Source organism: Cryptotermes secundus, unplaced genomic scaffold (genome assembly GCF_002891405.2).
Source record: "Cryptotermes secundus unplaced genomic scaffold, Csec_1.0 scaffold444, whole genome shotgun sequence".
In the NCBI taxonomy this organism is placed as follows: domain Eukaryota; kingdom Metazoa; phylum Arthropoda; class Insecta; order Blattodea; family Kalotermitidae; genus Cryptotermes; species Cryptotermes secundus.
This window is the reverse complement of record NW_019743153.1, coordinates 15712-42581: the sequence shown is the minus strand read 5'-3', so window position 1 is coordinate 42581 and position 26870 is coordinate 15712.

Sequence of the window (26870 nt, the reverse complement as noted above, 5' to 3'; positions counted from 1 at the left end):
CAAGCCTATGGGCCTCCACGGCCTGTTACAGGCATAACTTTACTTTAATTTTTAGGAGCAGTTTATCTTTAATTCTTTAAATATATATAAATTGAAATTCTAATGTCATTCAGAAGGTTTCGAAGTTCAGAATAATTATCTGATATTTAAGATTTTCCGTGGAAGGTGAGGGGTGTAATTCCTAAGGGAAATGCTCAGAAGTGAAGGGATATCATTCGGATGTAGGCTGCAGTGAGGGAACAAGTCTGTAAGCAAATACCTTACTTGTTCGGAAGATAAGCCGGGGTGGTTGATATTTGCAGAACTGTAGCCCTGTCTATTTATAATGCTTGATCCTCATGCATGTCTCTGATAAAATAATATATTTAAATATTATCTTCACGGAAGCCTGGATAGCTCATTCGGAATAGCGACTGGCTACGGACTGGACGACCGAGGGGTCGGAATTTGACTCCAGGTGGAGTCAAGAATTTTCTCTTTTCCACGTCGTCCAGACCGGATCTGGGGCCCACCCAGCCTCCTATCCAATGGGTACTGTGGGCTTTTTCCCCGGAAGTAAAGCGGCAGAGCGTGAAGCTGGCCATTCACGTCCAACTAGTGGTCAAGAAATGTGGATCAATATAGCCACTCCCCCACAAGCTTTTATTGCATACTGCTTAATTAGTTAAGCACAGGGACAACTTTACTTTATTATCTTAACAAATTGTAATGATATGAACTGTGTTAGGCTGCCTCATTTCCTTCGCATGAACATTGATATTCAGCTTAACACCATGGCCCTCTGTTAATTGCTCTGTGCTTTATGTGAAATTATTCTCATTTTATTATTTTTTATTAATCATTTTAATTACTACAGTACGTTTTACTGTAATTCAATTGGTTTTCTTCGTAGTTAAATAATTTAAAGTTGTTACAGTATATCTTAATTTTACTTGTAACTGTACCACTTCCCATAACTACTGCATTTCTGTCTCTCCCTTGTTTACCTTCATATTCTTCAAGAGGAGGCAAACAGACGTAAAGATGATAAGAATGTCGGTGTGAAACAGCGATAGAATTACCTACTAGCCCTTTTGGAGTAAAAGAGAGAAAGAGACTATAATAGAAACTGTGTGTTACTCTCACCTCCCTAAATGCAATTCAGAATTATTATTCTTCTTCTAGTAGCAATGGGCCCTGTCTGTCTGTCTGTCTGTCTGTCTGTAGGGTATGGTAATGTAATGTTTGAAGTTAAGTCTGTTGGTTGTTGACGTCATTTGAGTAGGTTCTTGTCTCCCTTCCCCCTCGCAGGGCTACGAACACACGTGCTACTTCTGTTACTTGCAGGAGTCACAACATAGAATCTACCAAAAGAAGGAACACTGCTTGAATATACTCAAACTTTACAGCTGTTCCTTTCTCCAATTTGAATGAATATAAAAGTGGCTTCTTTCTTTAGGAACTGTTCGTAAATTGAATACTGGAAGCCAACAAAAGTAATTTCACCATCTTCGTGCAAAATGAGATGTAATATTATGCTTCTGTTATAGGTGGCCTAAATTATAAAGTAGAGTGTCTTGTGAAACTTTTATATTTTATTTTAAATTGGAAAATATTTTGTACAGCGCAGGGGGCATCTTAATGATTTTGTTACAGATAAACTAATGAGTGCAAATGGAGTACATTACATGAGGCAAATGTAAAAACATCATCATTGTACACAGCCCCGATGCACAGGATATGGATGTTTTTTATTATTACTTAAATTAGAAAATACTGTATGTTGTATTTTAAAACACAGAGTAGTCTTTGTTAATGTGAATTCTCCTAGCTTATTCCTGAGTTTCTGGAAATTACCCGAATTCTAGACGTGGGTGCGATACCAATAGCCTTGGGGAAATATAATAATATTTTCTATGGATAATGTACGAGTAAGTAAATTTTTAATATATGAATCAATAACATTGTAGTCGCACGAAATTGTCAGACTAGTTTATATCTAATTTCTTTTACTAATGAAATATTGCCTTCGGGCTTGGGGATACTGTATGGAGTATGTTCATGAATGCAACTACGTGTACATGAAACATTCTCTATACGAGTATGTCAACGGTTACGGCGACAATGTGAATTGTGTTTGTGTGTGACATATTTAATTTATTTGGAATCAGTACTCCTGCAAATTGCACCTATAAATGGATTATTAAATATGTAATTGTTAGTCTATAATTGCTACTAGCATCACGGTGTTGATTTAAAGGCAACAGAAAGGTGTAAGTGCCATACATTCGTCCGAGAACTGCAGCAGCAGCAACAAAAACAGAAACAAAACCGACGACAACGACGACACCAGGAATAACAACACCAGCAGCAGCAATAGTAATGATAAGAAGAAGAAGAAGGACAACAGCTCTCAATATTGAGATTAAAATAATATCCATGGAGTTGCCCCGTAAAGTAGGCCGAAACGAATACTTTCTCTTCATAATATTGATGTGTCTGAGCTTGAATACGTTCCAATTAATCTTGGCACTATATAGAATTAAGTGTTACCTTCACGTTCTGGCCACTCTATCCTCGAAGAAAGAGCCCCCCCCCTCGGTACCCTATTGGCTGGAGAATATTTGGGCTTAGAGCCGGTCTGGGCGCCGTGGAAACGATCTTTTCCTCCTGCCGGGAATGAAACACCATTTCTATAGTTTCTTTATTGCTTAACTTATCTGACTGCTCTCTCCGCACTCCGCAAAATGTAAGAACGTATTATAATTTATTTTACGGCCAGAATATATTTTCAAGTTATTTATTTTGTTATTTTAACTATCGGTTTTAATCGTCCGTTACAAATATAAGTTTAGGTTTATTGTTTCGATTTATTAATGGTTCTGCTCTCCTGGTCCCTTCATGACGAAATTTATACTGTCTTTCAATCCTTATATCCCTTATTATTCGTTTGATTCCTTGAATCGTATTATTCAGATGTATTCTGTAAATCACAGTCAATTTTTTGAAGGAGGCAATGGGAGAGTAGGCAGTCACATGGTCTTTCAAGAGACACATCTGTATTATACGATACTATACTGCTGAAGTAAAACTGTCATTCTCTCTGCGTTTGATATTTTAATCCAGCTGCTAATAATTTAGAAAATTAGCGGAATATGACCTTTCCTGAAATAGGATCTGCATATAGTCCAAGTTGCCTGCCTTGCCTTATACACGTATTCTGTATTGTCCTATTTTACATCATGTTGGGTCATATCCAGAAGTGATGATTACAAAATTGATAGGTGCAGTGCATCCCGTAAGAATTTCCTGTTCGTTTTATTGGTATGTAATCAATTTCTTGCCGATCGCAGTGACCGCACTGTCTAAGACATGAAGCATCTTCGCCCGCTCGAATGCTGGAATCGTGGGTTCGAATCCCACTCAAGGCATGGATGTCTCTGTACGTTTATTATGCGTTTGTGTTGTTCTGTATGTGGGCAGCGGCCTTGCGACCGGCTGATCCGCAGTCCAAGGAATCCTACCGACTGTGTTTAGGATTAAGAAACTGAAAAAGCGACCAAGGTCCAAAAAAGGACTGTAGAGACGTAGATAGATGGTCAATTTCGTGAATGGGTGGAAGAAATGAAAATTTTTTTAAAATATTCTCTTCTCAATCAATTGACTTCAGATGATAGGTCATTTCAGAAATGGAAACTGAACATTTGGGTCCAAGAGGTATAAATCTATAAAGATGTAATTAGGTAAACTCATAAGCCCGATATATTTATGTAGCTACATGTCATGTACACGTGCTCAAATGCCCATTACCATGTAATTTTCGTTGCTCCAAGTGTTCCGAGTTCTGAACTGAGAGACTCCATACAAACATGTACAGGATCAATTTTATATTTAAGAATGTGATTGCTTTTTAATTTCCCTAGAGACAACAGAGATGGATTTAGAGTAATAGGGGTGTTTCCAAAGTGTTCGGGGGTGGCTGCTATCTTCAGCATGTGTGTCTGTCCGCCCATACGAAAACAGATGACTACTACCGACGTGCTTCGATCTATATTATTTGCACCAAATAAATATTTGTTATAACTAAAAAGCATCGCATATCTCTTCAGGCAGAAATCTGAATTAGTTTCAGAGTACATGGGTTATCTAGTAACGAAATTTTCATTAATGAGGTTTCGCTTTTGGGCATTTTGGAAAGAATTATTTCGACATATTCGGTGTAAGTAGTTTTAGCTGCAAAGGAAGAACGCTAAGTAAACACAGTACAGGCTTTATGTCAGCCTGGCCTTACAAACCTGCCAACCACTACAGAGCGCCGGTTCCTTTTCTGACTTTCAATATGTCATATAATTCCTTTTTGGTGTACATGTGTCTTAATTAATTTTGATCGTATCATATGTGATTGCTGTAACTTTTAACAAAGTCTGGTAATAAGAAACTTGTGTGAGAAGTAGTATATTTATTAGGCAGCGCCATAGCTCAAGCGGTTAGTCGTTGGCTTCCCACCGCGGCGGCCCGGGTTTGATCCTGGGTCTGGTCAAGTGGGATTTGTGGTGGACAAAGTGGCGCTGGGGCGGGTTTTCTCCGAGTACTTCGGCATCCCCTGCCAATCTTCATTCCACCAAATTCTCCATCATCATGATCACCCGGGGCAGGCTACAACAGGCCAATCAGTGGCCGCCGTGCCGAGTGGACCCCGTTGGACTCCACCACCCACTAAGCGAATAAAAAAAAAGAGCTATATTTATTATTTTCGGTTTTGTCGGTCTGATAAAAATTGACATTTTTCCAGACAGAGAAGAGAAGCAGTCGTAGGGTTCTACGACTGAGTTCTCATAGTTATCTCGTATTCTGTGATATCCTGCTTAAAACAGCACAGTATGAAATATATTATAATGAACATTATTCGAAAGGAAAAAAAGAATTCGTAAACTAAACAAGAAGTTCTGGGAAGAACTAATTTTCTGCTTTCCTTTGATATGACACAGACCGCATAGAATGTGATGCCTCAATCAATTCATCTATATGTATTCGTCGCCGCGGTAACGATTTTACTGAGCCGTTGCCTAGCAACGATATCGGAATAGAGGTACAGGCCCCCTGATTGATGGGAGTGATTTATGAAGTATGCCTTTGAGATGGGCTCAGGTTCCTTGATATACATAATGAATTTCATAAAGATTGTTTCAGCCATTTAAAAGTTGATGAGGAGGGATACGCAGACACACACACACCAGAGCATGGTGATCTCGTAATCCTACTTTATGTTTTTAAAATAAGTGAAGTAGGAAAAAACACAAGCACTATGTAAACGGAACTGAATTATTATGGCTGTCTGTTGAACATATTCTGTTACGAGATTAGGATCTGACATATTTTTTTGCCCACATGTACTGAATTGTTAGTCAGTGCTGAAAACCCATGAGTTAGGCTTCGGTTTTGAAAACGTTGGCTTAAATATTTTGTATTGAGTGAACTTAAGTTCATTTCTGAGTTGTAACACCAGTGTGTTCGATCATATGGCCACGGAATTAAAATCTGTCAAATTTGGCTTGAGAATAAAAATTTTTAAAGCAGTTCGGTTCACACGAAGGAGTTGAGCCTGTTGTGTCACAGAGCGATGGGACCTGGGAAACAAAGCATACTTTAAAGTCTTCATATCATCAGTCAAACATAGTTCTGAGGTAGTCCAGTACAACACTGCGATTTTATTAGTGATTTCTATATTTAACAGAATGAATAGAACTTCATGTTTGGAAGTGATGTTACCGTTTATGTACATGATCGCCGTGGACGGCTGTTCTTTGGTTGTATTTGATTTTCTCACACAGCGTGGTTTTAAATATTTCTGTATTAAATCGTTATATATTAACGTTATATCCCATAAAATTGATTATTTTTACCATTCATAGGATTTTTGTGGAAGTGGCGAGCATTAACACTTTCCAGTATAGTAGAACTGGGCATGCACGTGTAACTTGCATATACAAAAATTATTTCAAAATATATTTTTGTGAAAATCGATATAAATGGGGCGTGAGGCGTGGCTTCGCGGTGAAATTGTATGAGTTTTTTTAACAATGTTTCCGAATCTCTTGTGGTAGGTTTAAAAATGTCAAATTTGATTGTATTATTACCGGTATATTTTCATGAACCTGTTCGAATGATATGTCAGCATGATTATTCCTCTCGATATATATGCCGTATAACAAGACGATGTTTGTTTGCTACAGTAGGTAGGGTTGTGAATAACAACTAAACAGAAGAGGCAGTTGTGTCGAAACATGACTCTTTTCAGAACGTTACTTCCTTAGGTTCAGTGATCCGTTTAAAGGGCAATAAATCTTCTAATCTGAATGTCAGATTACAAGATGCCTTTTACTACCCTTGTTAGAAACATACGTACTCCCATGCCTAATACTTTCAGCTTATATTCTGAGCCCTGGCGTTGAATTTCTTACAGTTTCATCATAACAAATTAGGGATGTGGATAAAAAACGGCAAGGTAATATTTTTTCCTCTATCGAAGGAGCAGGAAATCGAAGTATATGGGGGAGGGGGGTTATGGATTTGCGTTTCATCAGCATCGCTCTCAAGTCACTTCATTTCCGAAGAACTGATATTAGAATTTATCAGAATTCATTTCGAATGGTATCAATAGTACCGGGGTCATAACCGTTTCTGAGATCATCTTCTGTTCATGTGGGAAACTTGGAACCTTATAAACAGATCAGTGATAGTTCACATACGAGTATGTCAGTTACAGTTCGGCGTGATTCAGTGTATTTTAAATGTGCGATTTTAGTCCATATAAAAGTGTAATTTCTATAATGTGCGCCGTCTTGTTCTTTTTACAGTCGAATTTTATCCCGTAGTATAAATTTTGAAAATGTACTTGGGATTGTTCTCTGTTTTATGAACCCCGTTAGAAATTCCACATTCATACTCGTATTAATTTATTCCAGCCATTGTTAGTTTTTGGACTAAATTCCGGTTTGAATATCTCCTGAAACGGGAAGGAATAAGTGCCTGCCCACCTGCAGATAGAAATTATTTATAACGCGAAAACTTGCGTGTAAGACATTTATCTAATATTATTATCTATTGTCCTGTTTTTTAATTATAATTGCAACCGTACGACTGACAAGTCGCGTCGGAATTACCCTGATTTCTTTATCCCTGTCGCATTTGTGGCAGTATTTCTAAAGAAGCGAATCTAAGAGTGGTGTTCTACTCAGGCATATTAGTTTACCGCCATACAATACGAGGCCTGTTAATTCTGACATCTTATATTCTCAGCTGATTACAACTGGAAGCCTCGTTTGTTGTTTTATGTACGGAACTTAGTAAAAAAAATGTAAATGAATTAACACCTCTTCGATATAGATATAAATAAGTTATGGATTGGGCTATAGAGCAAGAACTATCTTACTGGAAGTTAAGAATTTCAATATGCTTACAGGTTTTCAGTTTTTAAATTTGCAGGGAAAGTACTTACATCAGCTACTGAGAAAATAATTCAATCGCGAAGAAAATTAGAGAGACCTAGGACCTGTAGTACATTTAGGCGCTAGTTTCATTATACCTACAAATTTGAGTGTCGTGCAGTCCACATTTGAGTTCCCTCACCCTCGGTACCTCGAGAACACCTATAGAAGAGTTTAGGGCTTTTTATAAAGGCAATATAAATCATGTTCGGATGTCGCGAATACTCTTGATTAAAGTATACATTTATTTTCGTGAGCATTTCCGGCCCACGTTTACTTAAGAACAACAAATGTTTCACTCCTGTGTTAGCAGGTTCAACGAACCTGCTTCTGCAAATGACAGGTGAGGGTAGGAAGCAGTAATTGTATATTTACGTATCCGAGAAAGCTGAAGAGGAACAAATATGTGGAAACGTAACATCAGCAAACTTAAATTGTGTGAGGAAGTAGGAGATATAAAAACATGCAGACTGAAAAGAAGTGATCACCATAAAATCGTACAATATCAAGAAAGATTTTTAACCATGCTCAAAGACAGAACAGTAAAATTAAACGGGCGATTAAATACGCTTCTTAGAAATATTGCTCAGTGGTTAATAAATAAAAATATAATCTTGCCTATTGTTCTGTATAAGTGTGAAACTTCATCTCTGACATTAAGGGAGGAACATAGACTGAGGGTGTTTGAGAACAGGGTGTTGAGAATATTTGGACCGAAGAAGGATGAAGTGACAGGAGGTTGGAAAAAACTGCATAATGAGGAGCTTCATAACTTGTACTCTTCTCCAAATATAATTAGAATGATCAAGTCAAGGAGGATGAGGTGGACAGGGCATATAGAACGAATGAGGGCGAAAAGGAATGCAAGGAAGACCAAGGCGCAGGTGGGTGAACAATACTAAAATGGATCTCAGAGAGATAGGATGGGATGGTATGGATTGGATTGATCTGGCTCAGGATAGGCACCAGTGGAGAGCTCGTGTGAACACGGTAATGAACCTTCGGGTTCCATAAAATGCTGTGAAATTCTTGAGTAGCTGCACAATTGGCGGCTCCTCCGGAAGGGCTGAGCTCCATGAGTAAGTAAGTAAGTAAGTAAGTAAGTAAGTAAGTAAGTGAGGTTAATAAATAAAGACGCGTGTGATCAACTGACTGCATTGATCTGCTACACTCTGAAGAGATCGGAACTTTAAATATGCGCTTCAATTAGCGACGTTCTGCATTGCATACTGATGCTTGTGCATTGTGCATTGGAAAGAAGCCGTCAAGGTTCGCTCTCGAGAGGAGCGAGTGAAATGCCGCTGCTTCCTGTGTACTAAGAAGCGATCATGGTATGGGAATGTCTGTCAATCCATTCTACCTCTTGCTTCAGATCGTCTGTCTCAGACACTCTCATATCCCTGTAGTGTGGCATTTTGAATTCTTTCACTCTCCCCTTTCCTTTATCCGCCTTCACTACTACCTTCATCCAACCGAATTCACTAAAAGATGGCGCCTGATCTCTGAAGCGCGGTTTATGGGGTGTCGTAACAGAGAATAGAGTATTGCAACCCCACCCACATCTTATTCCAAAGTCCCCTTCTTTTCTCACCACCTTTTTCCCTTCCCTTACGGTTTACGGTGACGAAGGCTAGGTGTAATAGACGTGCAGGGTAATAGTCTTTCTCCAATTTGAATTACTAGAAACAGTGAGGTGTGAATTACGACTTCTGAAATGCAGCGACTGGGTAATTTGAGAAGCCGGAGGCTGGGTGTAAAATAGTTTTTGAAGGAGGAGGTTCAGTAGGGAGATGATGAGGGTAGAAGGGTTTGCTAGTGAAGGGAAATAATAAGAAAGGTAAATGAGAAAGGGATTTTGAGTAGTGGCTGAGTTTAGGAGAAGGGGCAAAGGATGTATACGTGAGATTTGCTTCTGTTGAAGATTTCAGATTAAATGAAAAGTTTTAATAGCCAGAATGCTCCCCCACTCTTATTTTCCCCTCACTTCGCGTTATAAGTCTTTAATGCTAAGTGCTTCTAATTGTTATGAAGGGAGGGTTTCGTAAGCAGGGCGAATATAATTTAAATATTGGTGCAATAGGAAGTTTGATATATTTGAACTTACAGACATACTCAACTTCCAGACTGCAGTCAGTTAACTCAAACATCAATTAAAGTCAGGAGGAGGTAGTTTTATATAGACAGGACAATCCTTTTGAACACAGCCGGACATTTGTAGTTTTCTTTCTGTATTTGATAGCCTACAGAACTCTGTGCCTTATTTACGTATAATGGAATATCGGAATTTACTTGTATTTTTATAAGAATCAAACAGCGTGTTCATGAGATACCAGTCTAAATGCTGTTTACTGAATGTGAAATTCTTATTTCGTGCATTAAGAATTACGAACCTTTGGGGTAAATTCTTGTTATTGCTAGGGAAAATATATTTTTTCCTTCTGTGCATAGGGGTTTTTTAGTATTTACCACTAAGACCTGGCATTAACGGATTTTGGCAATTCCCCGGCAACATATTTTACATTTTACGTCAGTTTTCTGAATTTTACCAACAGCTCTTGCATATAAAATTCTATGATTGTAAAGATAAAAAGTAAAGTTTTCCTTGTGCTTAACTGAACTCTACACCATGAAGGCGTATGGAGGAGTGGATGTGTAAATCCACATTTTCTTGACCTCGGTACTATTTGGAAGTGAGTGGTCAGCTTCATGCCCCTGCCGCTTTACCCCCGGGGAAGGAGCCCCCGGTACCTGTTCAATAGGAGACTTGATGGGCCCCAGTGTCGGTCTGGACGACGTCGAGAGGAGAGTTAGTTGTAAGGTAGTCGCCAGCCAGTAACTACGTGAGCAGAATAGGACACTGTTGGGATCCGTTACCAAGTACCGGCTAGTATAGTTATGATTTATAGGTGCTCAGTATCAATCCAAACACCGTATGTAGGCACTAACACGTGACATTATACTGTCTTAACTTCTTTTTCCTGCTTAAATTCTATGTAGTTTTGAAACATGAGCTCTATTTTGTTGATGTTAGTTAAACATCTAATGATTTTGACGTATGTCAAAACGGTTATGAATTTGAAAACCACAATAAGTTAAGCAGTCTGGTTTCATGAAATTATGTATTACGGGTGTGGGAGGGTGAGAGGCTGATTGCTACTTCAGCACCATATGTATACGCGCCGGTTATGCACATTGTTATACGTCAGCCCAGCATCACTTCATGTGAACACTAGGAGCGTGTGTGTGATGTAAGTTAATTATGTATCCGATGTAGTATGAGTAACTTAAATAATATTTTGTCTCTTTCACAGGTAAGTTGAAACTTCCTGTTGCGGTAGTAAGGTGATTCGATGTAAGTACAGTTGAATTTATCAAGTAAATATACTGCATATTTGTTTTTCATTTGCTTTAGTGTCTCAGTTCTGATGAATACATTCATTTCTTTAAAGTAATATAATTTGTTTGTCCCTCCTTTTGAACTTAACCGACAGCATGACTTTTCATTAACATAAAATATAACGACTTTATTGACTTGCCTGCTTTTAACATATATGGGGCAGCATCGGTCACAAAAAGCAAGACGTCGTCGTGTCGTATACCCTCTGGCCACAGTAGAATCATCGACCTGTCAAAGAGTTTACAAAGTGTGGAATGATTAACGGATTCTAGCACTTCACTCGTAAGCAGAAACACTTCACCTGGTCCGCCAATTTCCAAGGTTCCAATGATGACGTCTGCCACGTAACGAGCCTCCGTATCGCAGGTCTCATCAACAGAAACGAAATCTTCTTCCCATGCACTTTATTCCTAATCATTTCCAGGATACTGTTGTAGCACTGGGAAAGGTAGTTCTTCCTGAGTGTGGATTCATCCGGAATAGAACGACCACAATTCACTTCCGGAAAATGTTTTCAGTTTTTCATTCTTGATAGCCCAAAACGGAATATTTGCGGAGACCAGAGCATCACACAGATCTGTGAAAAAAATCCGATGACTAACTTCCACCTTCAGATGAACAGTGTTCCAGTAACATTTGCATAGATTTCTTTTTGTTAAAAATTTGCACTGCTCCTATTTGCTTGTTACGGCCGATATGTTGTTGTACCGTGAAATATTTTGTGTCACACATATTACGGTATAAAATTTTACCGTCAGTTGAAAATATATCATCTCCAAATTCAGCTACAATCTGCTTTAAATGACACGATTTAAATGGCTTTGCTTTAGGCATCGTGATAAAATGAATCTCTCTAGTGCAACACATAACTGAACTTTTTACACTGAGAACCTTTCGTCAACTGTATCTTTGTCTGTACGGTCAAGGGTGAGAAACTGAAGACAGACGGAGTTTTATTGAGCAACAGTATGTCATAAAAAAACTAGGGATTCCGGCTAGATATATTTGTAACCAAGCAAATTCCTTTGCACAGAACTTGGAGAGGGCCGCAGTGTAAGTGACCGCTGTCTTACCCTGCTGCCAGCTAAAAATGTTTTATGATATGTAATGTGAGCACTTTCCACAAAACTAACGGAAAGGGCGGGACATTATTACAACTTATTATTGCATCCTGTTGTACCAGGTATTTGGGGTGCAGCTGCAGGCTGCCTTTGTAGAGGCAGGAGAAAGAGAGAGAACACTTTACTTGCATATTACTCACATTTTTGAAAACGTATGAAGAAAAATTCCCTACAATGGCTAAAATTACAAAAAATATACCCTTAAAAGTCCCAAATTTTACCGAAAAATTACCCCCAAACCGTAAAGAGACCTAAAAACTGAAAACGAGTTACATTTCTGTAACCAGCAGCTCATCTCCGGGATTTATATATTTACGGACATCGAATAGGATACAAGGAAAAAAGATGACATGTCATCAAAATCCGGGCCCTGTTTACACTGCTGCACATTCATTAATTATTCTATCACCCAACGCTATACAGCTCAATCGTGACGGTGTCACTAAGAAACCAAATAAAAAAAAGTATTTCAGCTGAAATAGATTGCCACACTCTGACTTCAGAATAGGCAATCAAATACGAAACGCTTCAGAATTAATTATTATATGAAAATGCAATTCCAAATTATGTTTGAACTGCTCTTCGACAAGAAATAAAATATGGAAATACGCAGATATGTATCTCTTTTTAAGCTATTAAGTAAATTGGCCGTACGGCATGAGTCTGTATCAGTTTCTGTTTGTACGACTCATAAAGTGTGGAAACTGTACCTTAGAGGTGACCACATCAAAGTCAAATGGCGTCGTATTGAAGTCTCCCATTTCAAGAGGACTCGGTACGGTTGAAGTGTTGGCTTGTCAGATGTGACACTTGTGCGGCCGATTGACTGTCAGAACTCCGCCCACGTCATCAAGTACAATACAGAAACGTATCTGAACAGAGACTCCTGCACATGTTACAATGTCAATGGGAAATCTAGGAAATCCATGCTTCATGTGATTGTTCTACATAAACGGATTCTGGCTTCAGTAAGAGACGTGCTGTGGTTCTCTTGAACAGAGTACTGCGTACACATGTTACGCTTCTATGTGTATTTGTGTTACTAGTCTACGATCACAGTGGCCACGCGGTCTAAAGCATGAACTGTCTTCGCCCTCTGAACACTGGGATTGTGGAGAAAGCAGTCTTCTGGGATGTGGCGCCATGTACATATTGTGTTAACCGACTGTTGCGCCTACTCTGCTGGTTCGCTCGCGGATTTCTTATTGTCTTCTACCCTGAAGATGGAGGCGAAACGTTCCTCCGTAACGTCGGTTAACACAATATGTACATGGCGTCACATCCCAGAAGACTGCATTCTTCATAGTCACTGCCGCCAAAACCTCAAATCTTACATTGGGATTGTAAGTTCGAATCCCACTCAAGGCATTGATGTCTGTGTGCGTTTATTCTGTGTTTATGTTGTTCTGTATGTATGTAGCGGCCTTGCGACGGGCTAATTCCCCGTCTAAGGAATCTTACCGACCGTGGAAAGGATAAAGACACTGAAAAAGCGGCCAAGATCCAACAAAAGGATAGAGCCTCCATTCAACATAGCATATAAATCGATGTTTAAGCATTTAAAATTACAGTGACTAGTTTATAAATCCTGTATACAGACGCTTTGAAGAAATTGTAAGATACAATTTGAAAATTTAAAGTCCTTGCGTTGTTGGGTCACGGAGAAGCGGCAATAGAAATGCCGGGAGTTAGCGGCCAGAATTGTGCACCTTACTCACGCTTCGAAAGCTTGGAAAACATCTTCACCCAACAGTTCAAATGCGGTAACTTCTGTACTGCCACAACCTCCTTTTCTTTCCTTTGTTTTCTCTGTGTCCCTCCCTCCTTCCCCCAAAGAAGCGTATGATTGACGGGTTCCAAGTGGCTTGCCTTGTTTCCGATCAGTACTTTTCTCATACAGGTGATATGTGCTGATGCATACAAACATCATTCGCAATTTATGCGACACTTGAGGTTCTGTCGGCTGTCAGTGTCTTCTGGGTTGTGGGGCCCTGTAAATTGACGAAGAGATACCAGTGATTCGGAGGAACCGGATGTTTTCATCCTTCGAACAAAAGGGTCAAAATTTGTTGTTGTTTATTTTTTTCTATGGCGCTACATCCCCAATTTGGGCCTAGGCCTACCTCCATGAAACTCTCCGTTTCACTTCCGTTTACTAGATCTTAAACATTTGGTAGGACTCCTTGGGAGGGTGATCAGCTCGTCGCAAGGCCTCTACCTGTACACAAACACAAAAAAACGCACACAAACACTAAACATCCATGCCCTGAGTAGGATTCGAACCCACGATCCCGGCTTCCGAACGAGCGAAGACAGTACATGCCTTAGACCGCTCGGCTACCGTGACCGGCAATGTATAAGAATAATATATAAGAATTCAGTTCGTACCTCACAGGAAACAGATCCGAACCCACGATCCCGGTTTCCAAGCGAGCGAAGACAGTGCATGCCTTAGACCGCTCGGCTACTGTGACCGGCAGTGTATAAGAATAATATATAAGAATTCAGTTCGTACCTCACAGGAAACAGATCCGAACCCACGATCCCGGTTTCCAAGCGAGCGAAGACAGTGCATGCCTTAGACCGCTCGGCTACTGTGACCGGCAGTGTATAAGAATAATATATAAGAATTCAGTTCGTACCTCACAGGAAACAGATCTGAACCCACGATCCCAGCTTCCGAGTGAGCGAAGACAGTGCATGCCTTAGCAAAATTTGGTTTACTTGGCGAAATAACATGTGATTCGTATTTTAAACTATTAACCAGAGGCTCACATGCAGACTGATAAAGAATTCGTGTATTAAAGAGAGCCATACGCCCACAAGCGTCACTTTTCAATCAGATTTTCTTACTCCTGAGGTCACGCAAGGAAATAACGAAACGAAATTCCCTCCTTTTCCAGAGGTATATTAGTGTGACCGCATGCAGTTCATTACCAGAACCTCTACGGCTGAGCCACATTGAGTATTTTTTTTATTGTTAGTGGGGTGGGACTAAGTCCCTTGTACTGCGGCCACTTCTGGTCTATTGTACCAGCCCCAGATGAGAGGTGAGGGTGATTGTGGAGCAATTTTTGGAATGAAGATTGGCGGAGGAAACCTGCCCCAGCGCCACTTTGTCCACCAGAAATCCCACCTGACGAGACCCGGGATCGAACCCAGGCCGCCGCGGTGGGAAGCCAGCGACTAAGAGCTTGAGCTATGGCGCGGCCCAGATTATGAGTAAAACTTAATTTTCTTCCCCTGTCCTAGCTATTTGAAATTGTGGCCATGAATAATGTAGTTGCGAGTTATAAATCTTTTAATTCCATTAAGTAATATTTACACGTCTATTCTGTGAACAGGCTCCTTGATCTACATAAACATGCAGGCCAACGTAAAGTACTGTATTCCGTAGAATGTAGATATGCCATGCCGCATCGCGAATTAGCAAATACCGAAGAAAAGGCTGCATGTGTGAAGTCTTGTATAGAGGGAATGTTCTGCTTGCATGAACTTCCCTCCTTTGTAATTTATACTAAGTTTTCTGGCGTGTACTGAACTGCATACTTAGGTCTTCTTCTCTCAAGTGTCACTCTTAAATAACTCTCCAGCTCATAATACAATAATCTCCCTATAAATGCATTTTACCCTAAATTTCTCCTGCTTATCCCATGCAATTCTGACGCATCGCATGGATCACTTCTAGTTAATCGTCTTGCTCCTGTCATCAACTTAATTTATCAGTCTGTCGTCAGTTCAGTTCTACTCACCTTAAAACATCGTTAATAGTCTCAAGACTCTTGTCTGCTTCTTGATCTAGCACCCTTCCATCTTCTCGGCCTGCTATGGAACATGAGCTGGTAAGACTAAGAATAATGTCTGTTGTTCGTCTGATCGAAACAAGCAGTGGGTGACGATCTAACAGCCACTGACCACGAGGTTCAGTGATTCAGTATTGAGGGGGTGGGTTTCCCCATGCACCGCGACTGATAGTCTATTGTACATCCCCCTTTTAATTTCTACCGTCTCCATCCCCTGCCGATACTGGTGCTCGCTATCAGCCCCTTTCTGCCAGCGAGGTTTCTACCCTCTACTTGGCAGTGGTATCTAATAGTTAGTCCCTTTCTGTCAGCGAGTTAGTCCCTCCTCTGGCAGTGGTACCTAATACTTAAGCCCCTTTCTGCCAGCAAGGTTTCTACCCTCTACTTTGCTGTGGTATCTAATAATTAGTCCCTTTCTGTCAGCGAGGTCGTCCCTCCTCTGGCAGTGGTACCTAATACTTCCCCATCTATCGGAGGAATTGGAAACTATTTGGGGCAGGAAACTTTTTGGCCTAATTTTGCTCAGAGGTCTCCTAGAGGCATGAGGTTCTTTTACGTGCCGTAAATCTACGACACGGGACCCGCGGCTTAGAGTCCCTCCCGGAGGAATTGTTCCCTGAATTTTTCCGCCCTTAAAAATTCCACGACCTCCGCCGGGTTTGAACCCGCGTACCTTGAGTCATGAGGTGGGAACGTTACCCCCAGACTACGAGGCCGCTGACCACGAGGTTTCTTTTTTAACTCAGTTCTTTCAGAGTCCGTGATGCATGCTCAGCTATCCAGTGGTTTCCACGCCATGTGTACCATCTGTACATTCCATCAGTTGCGATTTATAAATATCTTCTTAGGAATTATTCCAATTGCTATTCCCTTATGTTCTCCTGTTTGGCATCGAGAATCTCTTGTGCCTTATACTCTCCGGCTTATAAGCAATTTCGTTATAACTTAGACACTGGAACAGTGTGTAATATTTTTGAAGAGTTCTCTCTTCTGGGATATGTGCTGTGTTGCTGTAGGTCAATTGAAAAAATCCAATCACTTCTTCGGAACTTGAAACCGCGACCTTCCGACTTGTAGCATAGTGCCTCAACAAACTACGCTACCTCGTGCCTCCTTGTATTTCTTATGTTAAAATGTTTAATGCTAGTTTATGAATGTAAAAACGAAAGTATATTAGATGGATTAAACTGTATCAGAACTGTCACACGTACTACAGAGAGATCACAGACGAAGCCATTGCAACTGAGCCTTTGTGAATGACAGTTTTTTGTCAATCTAGACGGCCAAAAATACAGAGCCTGATATAAAATATTTTTCAGAAAATAATGAAAGAAACAGAATAAGGCATGTCCACACACGAAATAAAATTCAATATGCTGTGATCATCTCGCATAGCCATCATTCCGTAATTAACCAATTAGTAGTGAAGAACACAGGAAAACACAATTCTCCCCACTGTGTTTTGTAACGTAATCAGAAATCTGGTGTAATTAATACAAAGAGTTGCTGACAGTGTCTAACTGAACTCTGAATATGACAGTGTAATATGCACTGCAACTGAGAAAAAGTGATTAAACTGTAGTGTCATGTATTTTGAGAAGCAAAGCCCGCATGAATGAAATTATGTCGCACTATGGAAGCCGGATACGTATTCTTGTACACAGGAAATGTAACGAAATTTCCCACGTCTTGAACGAGACCTGTACTTGTGCAAAGTAGAAGAAGAAAGGTTCATTTATAATTAGGAGTGGAGTCCTACTTGGAAAGCTAATATTTGCCTATTTGAACAGACATTCCGCCCGCCTTCTACGAAACACAAAGTTTCTTTATTGTGCTCATAAGAGCCAGCTAGTGGACCCTGTTCAGAGCAATTTCAGTCCTCAGTGTCACACTTTGTTTCTTTAATATCCACTTCCATATTACACCTCCATTTCTGCCTACGTCTCCCACGAGTTCTCCCCTCTACAGGTTTCTCAACTTACCATCCCCTCCGTTTCTTCTCCATGTCCCGCCGATTAGAAAGAAAAATATTTTCATGTAAAAGATGTTGAACGAAACGTGCCAAATTTCTTTCTTTCCTCTAAATCATTGTGTTCCGTATGGATCGTACGAAGGTACCTTTTAGAATCGTGGACTGTGGGAGGCATCAATTCCATGACCACAATTTCAGTAAATTTAACGATAAAAACTTGAAATATTTTGAAAATATCAGTTCCATTTTGCTGTAGGCGAATCAGATATGTGCAACGCTAGAAGACTGGAAAATAACCCAAACCCAATCCATGAAGCTGAGACTCAGGCTACAAAAAATGTAAATTTATATTAATCGGGAAGAAAGTTATTTGTATATGTAAATAAATTTGAATGATTATATTCAGTAAATTTCTTAAAGATATTGCGGGAAATATTAAAGACATGAATTTTAAAGATATTTAATTTAATTAATTAAATAGATAATTACAAAAATGTGTTAAATGAAGACATACGACTTTAAGTAGTTGAGAGTTTTAAAAATTAAAAAAAATGTAATTTTAAAACTTCTAGTGCGAGTTGCTGGTGAGACGGCAGTGAATGCGCGAGTAGAAGATAGCCACATTGAACCAAGCTACTACAATACAACGTTATTAAACTTAAAATTTCCTCACACCTCCTTCTCCATGCTTGTAAAATTCTTATATTCCTATTTTCATACGAACTTTCATTCAAGTTAATCTGTTAAGAGCTTTTCAGTTTTTGTTGAAGGTACATGTGGAGAGTTATAGAATTTCTTGAATTAAATTAATTATATGAAAATTATATAAAATTAATACAGTAATTTAATTGCTCTTCTGTAAATATATAGATCTGTCTTTATCTCTATACGAACACAACCTAGTACGTTTACGGTCGGTGTCTTAGCTACAGAGGCCGAAATATTATCAAGCTCTGCAAGTAATGTGTTGATGCCTTCGCTCTCTGTTGCGCTGAAAACAATAAATTGTGGAAAAGGAAACTAATCACACCAAGTCACATATCTTCTCAATATGCTGTGTAAGTTTTCATATAATAACTGCTTACAACGGTTTGCCCACGAAGAAAAAATCGCATTTATTGTGTATGAAGAATCAGTAAGGACAAAACGCAATCCTAAGAAGGAACTAAGAGATTTAAGATAAGGTAATATTAAAAATTATTTCTCGAAATACTTGCTCTTTGATGGTCCCGCTTTCTTGACAGCTAAATTCTAGGATATAGATAATATCTATTACATTCCTATCACACAACACTGATTCCAACTAGTGGACTGAGCTGGCTAGGACGAAATATTTGGGAACGCGTGTTTCATATTCAGATCTGGTTTTTACGTATTCTATCATTTACCTACTTAACATAGTTCTCTGTTGGTCGGAATGTAAAAAATACTATTTAGAGTGATTTACACAAGAGGCTGGAACAAAATATGAGTATTTATAAAGTAATTAATACATTCAATAGAAGTCATTACTCGTTCTCTTAATAACTGTGCCCTGCAATATTTCCTTGTAAACCAATCAGAAAATCCAGTAGAAAGACGACTTGTTATTAACTATAGTTTCCTTATAGAAGGTAAAGCAGTATTTACTTGGAGTTGTATATCTGATCTTTATTCATAGGTGCATGAAATACTCGTAAATTTCACGTGAAACGGTAATATTCCCTGTTATATCCATCTGTATGTGTGTGTATTTCATTTGCATTATCCTTGTTAAACTGACTTTAACGATACTCATTTGCACTGTGAGAATTTGCTAGGATTCTCACGATTGAAATGATGGCTGCTATCCTAGAGCAACATTTGTTGCGACATGTCTCTTAGTTTGAAGTTTCAAACAACCGTTCCCGAATAAGGTTCTTAATTTGAAGTACTTAATTAATGTCTAGAACTCCTTTCATTAATTTGTCTACTTGAAGGTTATAGGACCTGTTGCAATGTAATTTGTGCTGTCTTCAAGTACTGTAATGAATTCTGTAGTTTAATGGTCACCTCCTTTATGTTTAATCTGCATTATGATCTCTTCTCTTATAAGGAAACATTCAAATAAGCAAACTCCACAGTCAACACACGGTAGAAAGAAATTTTAATAGGCAGATATTTAGTCTTAATGATCTTATAATGAATGCAGTTGTCTTGAGTTCGTATATAAATTTCAAACGTTTGTACGGTGATCATCGTTGTAGCGCGCACTCTTGCAACTGGAAGTGATGTTTAATCAGGCTTCCGTTGCTTTGAAGTAATGAAATGACACGTTTTCAGCTGCTTTAGATCCTGCGTAAAGTGATCGTTATCTACGAATTTTGACTAATTGTTTCTTATTTATATGACAGTAGTACGAACCCATGGATATTTATTTATTTTAACCGTATTTTAACATTGTAAAATACGAATAACTCCATTAAAATATATGATACATTGTTAATAGTTTATTGGCGATTTCACTTATATTTTAGAGTTCCTTCCCCCATATATATTGGTTAATAAGGTAGGAACGGAACCATTATTCCCATCATGCTGGAAATTCGACTTAAACATCAAATAATATCTCTCTGAGCCAATCAAAGTTGCTGCTCGTTCTAAGACATGAACTGTCTTCGTTCACTCGAACGCTTGGATCATGGGTTCAAATCCCACTCAAGACATGGATGCCTGTATAGTGTGCGTTTATTTTATGTTTGTGTTGTTCTGTGTGTAGGTAGAGTCCTTTGCAATTGGCTGATCCCCCGTCCAAGGACTCATACCAAATGTGTATTAAGACCAAGGANTTCAAACCACTCTGGTCACGCCTGTTGCTATACGAACTTGAACCATCTCGAGCATTATTTACTCTGTGCTTCAAGTCGCTGCTGATGACGCTGCTTCCGGCATCAGTTTTTGGTGTCTCTCTTCGTCTGATGCCTACCCTTTGACCTGTCCAGCAAGGGAGGCCCTGCCAGTAGCTACGCTACCGCTGGTATAGCTCTCAGGGTCCTTGGCATACTCAAACCCCCTCACCACGATTAGGTGGAGCCACCAACGAGGGGGTTATTTAATGTACGAGATGTTTATTCCGGTTTAGAAAACCGAAATTAACGGCAATGGGGATTCGTTGCGCTGACCACGTGACACACTCTATCCTCTAAAGTTGACACTAACTTCGCCGACAAGCGGCGGTCGCTCGGTCGGTATAGTTCGCTTTCGGACTAAAACTATGAGGTTATGTTACGAGATGTTTACTACAGCAGTTTGTGTTCTCAGGCAGAAATTAGCGTAAACAAAATAATTGAGAAGCCACAGATTATTTCTTCTGCCGTTATGCTTTGATACCTTTAGGTTAGGACGTGTACTACGTAAGCAGACATATTTTAGCTTGTAACAAATTTCATACTTGGACTTGATCGTGTGATTCTCACATACACGCCATGTATATGTGTCATTATGAATTTCACTATTCTGGTAATATTTATTTATTATCATTATTTAACTGCAAATTGGTTTTCACCCGGTGGCAGTAATATGTCATTAAAGTCCCGGGTCTTTTACACCTCCTCGTAAATTACTTAAATATTGTGATGTAGTTGAAATTATCACTAAAATTCTGGTTTGTTACTGTTTACAAACTAAATAAAATTTGGCTATTAAAATTTAGTTGCATAAATTAAGGTTCGAACAGCAACACAATGATGAGGTTGCAATAATGAATGCTTACTAAGACGTTCGGAATATATCCTCGTCTGAGAGGGACGTTTTAGCACATTTGCAAGTTCAAAGAATCTGCAAATATAATTAATTTAGTTCACATTTTCATTCTTTTTCCTTTCTTAATTTGTGCTGTCCCAATCGTACCTTAGCACTTTCCTCTCGTATTTCCTTTCCATAACTTCTTTGTCCATTCTATCAAAATTCAGCCTCGTACTTCTTGACTCTCCTTTATATTAAAGAATTTGGGAGTTTAGTGATCATTGTCATCTGTCAGACACTCGGAGTTATTATGCTGTCTGTGAGGGCAGCGTTTAACACGAATTCCACGGTCTCTGTGAACGAAAGCATACAAACATAGGCCCTGTATGAACCTGGCATTATACATGAGATAATTCTGAGATTGATCGTGTAAAAGGGAATTCAGTTCGGAAGAAACCGATGGGAGAACCTATAGGCTACTGTTATTTACTATTCTCACTTTCTCATATCTTATAAGAGTCATAAATGTTCTTGGAAGAATTCGAATTATTTGTAATTGTTACTTACTTTCTTACTTACTTACCCATGGAGCTGAACCCTTCTGGAGGAGCCGCCAATTCTGCAGCTACTCAAGAATTTCCCAGCATTTTATGGAACCCGAAGGTTCATTACCGTGTTCTCAAGAGCCCTCCGCTGAACCCTATCCTGAGACACATCAATCGAATCCATACCATCCCATACTACTTTTCTAAGATACATTTTAATATTGTCCACCCGCCTACACCTTGGTCTTACCAGTGGTCTCTTTCCTTCTGGCTTTCCCATGAATATTCTAGACGCATTCCTCGTCTCCCCCATTTGTGCTACATGCCCTGCCAACCTCATCCTCCTTGACTTGATCATTCTAATTATACTTGGAGAAGAGTACAAGTTATGAAGCTCCTCATTATGCAGTTTCCTCCAACCTCCTGTCACGTCATCTCTCTTCGGTCCAAATATTCTCCTCAACACATTGTTCTCACACACCCTCAGTCTATATTTGTAATTGTTGGCAAAAGAAATTGTTGACTGTCAAAAAATTATAAATTAGTACGGCTACAATTTACTGCTGAAAATTTGGCATGGAATGGATCAGTTTTTTGCTGCGTTCGTGTTACGCCCTTCTCTCTTTACTCGCTATGTACTGTGTATTACTGCATCTCAGGCACACGTTTTGCCATTAACGTATTGTACTCGTGTCCATCGCATTGCGCACTTACGTATGTGCCTACATTACTGACACTAACAGAAATGGTCCACATTTTTGTCGTCCTGACAATAGCGGAGTCCACGAATATCGTGCGACACATGAAGTACTCTACGTTAGTGATATTCCATATGAAATGTAACCACCCACTTCACCGACAACATCAGGATCTACCATTATCCTCTCGTCACAAAGTGGGCCATGTCTGTGTCATCTGATATGAAACGTATCGGCCTACTTGACAAACAATAACAGAAATCTCTGCCATTGCACACGAAATGGTGTAGATCTGGGCTGCTCCTCCTTCCCACCAACAACAGTTCAATCACGGTTACCAACCTTATCATGCCACCGTTTAACTTGCCTGCTGAGCGTCCTTTGACTCTCGAATTTCAGACCTATCCACAGTTATGGAACAAGTAAAGCAGTTTCATTCTATAGCATTCGGAGAAAGAAAGGGTAGATGTGAGACAGAGAGAACGAGATGGCAAAATGCTTTGTTTTGTTACGCCATGCCGCCATGTTGGTTCCAACAAAAGCCGGTATTGAGACAATAGGAAGACCCGTAGATCTCTGCCTGTACCAATTTCTCTCCTCTTTCCTTTCCCTCTCTGTCATCTTTCAACCTCATCTACTGCCCTACCTCTACTTCGTGTGTGTGTGTGTGTGTGTGTGAGTGAGTATGTGTTTCTCTAGAAGTTGTCTGCCGTTTCTAGTGGGAGATAAATTACATCATGTATTGTCGAGGTTATGTACGTACGTATCCTACAAAGGCTGCGCCGGCTTCCAGCACAATGCATAGGATATACTCTTTACGACCGATTCCGTAGGTTGAACGTGGGAGAAGTTACTCTGGTGGTGAGAGAGGCTGAGCCCCTCTTCCTATTGTATTGGGAACCGCTCGAATAACATGCCGAATAATGTCCCATGCTTTCCATGGCTTCGAAATTGTTTGAGAGAATACTAGTGAATGTATGCGTCTTTTCTTTCCTTCAGTATGATTTCAACCCTTATTGGAAGGGGGGCGGTGATTGTGGATGGTCATGCTGTCTGAATGCTGATTTGAATGATCGAGGAACGAAGAATTCTTAAGTGTAAAATAATCAAAAGGCAGTACAGTTTATATAATTCCATACGCGAAAGTGTAGACAGTTTCACGAGGCGAAACAACAGGTGAGCAAGAGAGTAAGTTCGGTGAATGTGCCCCGCATGTACCTGTAAGGTTTTAAGACATATGCAAGGAAGGTTAGTTTCATCAAGAAGGCAAGGAAGAACAAATGGAATGTTGCAGGGTAGTATCTGTTAGGTTTTAAGGGGTTTGCAAGGAAGGTTAGTTTCGGAATGAAGGCAGGGAAGAACAGATGGAATGTTGCAGGGTAGTATCTGTTAGGTTTTAAGGGGTTTGCAAGGAAGGTTAGTTTCGGAATGAAGGCAGGGAAGAACAGATGGAATGTTGCAGGGTAGTATCTGTTAGGTTTTAAGGGATTTGCAAGGAAAGTTAGTTTCATAATGAAGAAATGGAATGTTGCAGGGTAGTATCTGTTAGGTTTTAAGGGGTTTGCAAGGAAAGTTAGTTTCAGAATGAAGACAGAGAAGAACAAATGGAATGTTGCAGGGTAGTATGTGTTAGTTTTTAAGGGGTTTGCAAGGAAAGTTAGTTTCAGATTGAAGAAATGGAAGAACAAATGGAACGTTGCAGGGTAGGTTCTTCTGGAGTCAGTTCCTTGTAGTTGTCTGGCAGACTTCGTGGAATTAAATTTCAGTCAAAAATCTTTATAGTCGTCGCTATCAGAAACTGAACAACCGTGAAAGCGAAGCTACTAGAAAGATTATCTATTTATGTCATTAAGCAGCTGAACTTTGTGTAATTTTATATTCATAGGCTTGTTCGAAGATTTCGGTATTTTCTTGCGGTAGAACGACGTTACTTCTTGTAAGAAATTCCTTGTACTGGTTGCAACTGTGTCCTGTTATTATCCTTACGAGGAAATCGCGGTATTCTAGAAATGGTTCTTGTTCAGGCGCACAACGGGGGAATCTGTTGTGTTGTATCGTGTTTCTGTATGCGCTGTAAAAGCAGTTTATGGTGTGCAATTCTGAGTTTATTTTTAGTGGCTATAGGCCGTTACAGGATCCCACAAAAGATTTCACCCCGTCCCTGTGATCTCCTGCTCCACTGTTCTTTGTTTTATGTGAACCTTTCCTTATCACGAAGCATAAGTTCCGATTGCATTTCTCCTGAATGAACGCACCGGAATTTGGTATATAACTATCATATCCTTCGTGTATTCGCGATATTCATTTCATTGCGTTGTGTTGTCAATATTGCACCATATAAATGAATAAGAATTCTACCGACGTTTCAGAGGAACTCCCTTTAATTCACCCGCAGAACCTAAGCCATAGTTTACACAAAGTGGACGGTGGAGTGGACAGATTTTGTTTGTTGCTTTGTCGATTTAACGGCATGCAATAAATATATCACATAGAATGAGAAAATTACTATGAATTATGATATATGAAGTAATTTTAAGGTACATCACTCAGGGTAGCTGGTCTCTGGACTGAGATTCAAAACCGTGACATTCTGAATACGAAATGAAACAACAATCACCTCACAGTATCATTTGGTTGAGAGCTGAGACAAAATTACACATTTGAAAGTGATTATCCTGGTTACTCCGTAACTACTAAATTCTTAAATAAGTAGTGCCAACTTAACCGTAAGACATCAGTATGTTTACAGTTGCATTAAGAAAATAATGGGTGTGCGACTTGGCCCTAGCCTCGGAAATATTTCTGTTGTTGGAATGTCTCTGGTTCGAGTCCCGATGAGGTGGATTTTTTTTTTCAATTTACCTAATCCTTCCAGCCGCACTATGGTCCAGGGTTTCGACTCAGCCTCGAACATAAATAAGCACCAAGAATTTTCCTTGAGGGTAAAGGTCGGTCGGCGCGTAAGGCTAACAACCTCACCGACATCTGTGAGCCGATTTTCTAGGTAAAATATGAGAGCCTCGATGTCTTACAACCCTATGGGCCTTCACGGCCTGTTACAGGGATAGTTTTACCTTTAGCTCTCTGGCTAGGAAAAGTTCAGGAAAACAGGTCACGGAATCAATCTCTTCTCCCCTTACCTTCCCCACAAAACAAATCTTTCTCTTTCTGAACCATGTTTCTGTACTTTCTCTTATTCCCTTTAGCATCTCTATAACATTTCTAAGTTATAAACATGGGAAACACTCAGAATTTGAGTCGTCAGACCGAAATTCCATGTCTAGATGCTACAACTCCACTTCGTAGACAAGGCCATCCATCCCATACCGGGATATCTATTTGCTATTTGTTACTGTCACTTTCCAGCCCGGAGGGTAAGTACAGAAAAGAAAACTGTCGCCAGAATACAACCAATCTCCCAATTCCGAAATCACGCACGTAGTCAATACGTTATTATATAGAGATGAAAATATATAAAAAAGAAGTAACCAAGTTTTCTGAAGCAGAAAACCAAGAAGACAGTCGGGGATATTCCAGCATACGAAATTTCCATCTGTCAATAGCACCAGCACAACTGCGGAAATCAAAAGACATATTCAGTTTGGTGCACAGGACTACAAACCTGATCACGTGGGCTGAGGTTTATTACAAATATCAGTAGGAATCAGAACGTTGGAGAAGAAAAGCAAGTTCATTAAATCTCGCTCGAGATGAGATTCATATTTCTGTACTGCAAAAATTCCGGTTAGGAAGTGGCACTCGCCTATAAATTACCCTTAAAATATAGTTTGGTTTCTGTGGGTTATATTCATTCATAGAAAACGAATATTCTCTCAGTGATCCAATAAACATTAGTACTTACTTATGGAGCTGAGCCCTTCTTTAGGAGAAGCCAAATCTGCAGCTACTCAAGAATTTCCCAACATTTTATGGAACCCAAAGGTTCATTACCGAGTTCACAAGAGCCCTACACTGGTCTCTGGCCTGAGCCAGATAAATCAAATCCACACCATCAAATATATATTTCTATGATCCATTTTAATGTTGTCCACCCACCTACGTCTTGGTCTTCCCAGTGGTCTCTTTCCTTCTGGCTTTCTCACTGATATTCTATATGCATTCCTCTTCTCCCACATTCCTGAAACATTATCAGATATATTAAAGAA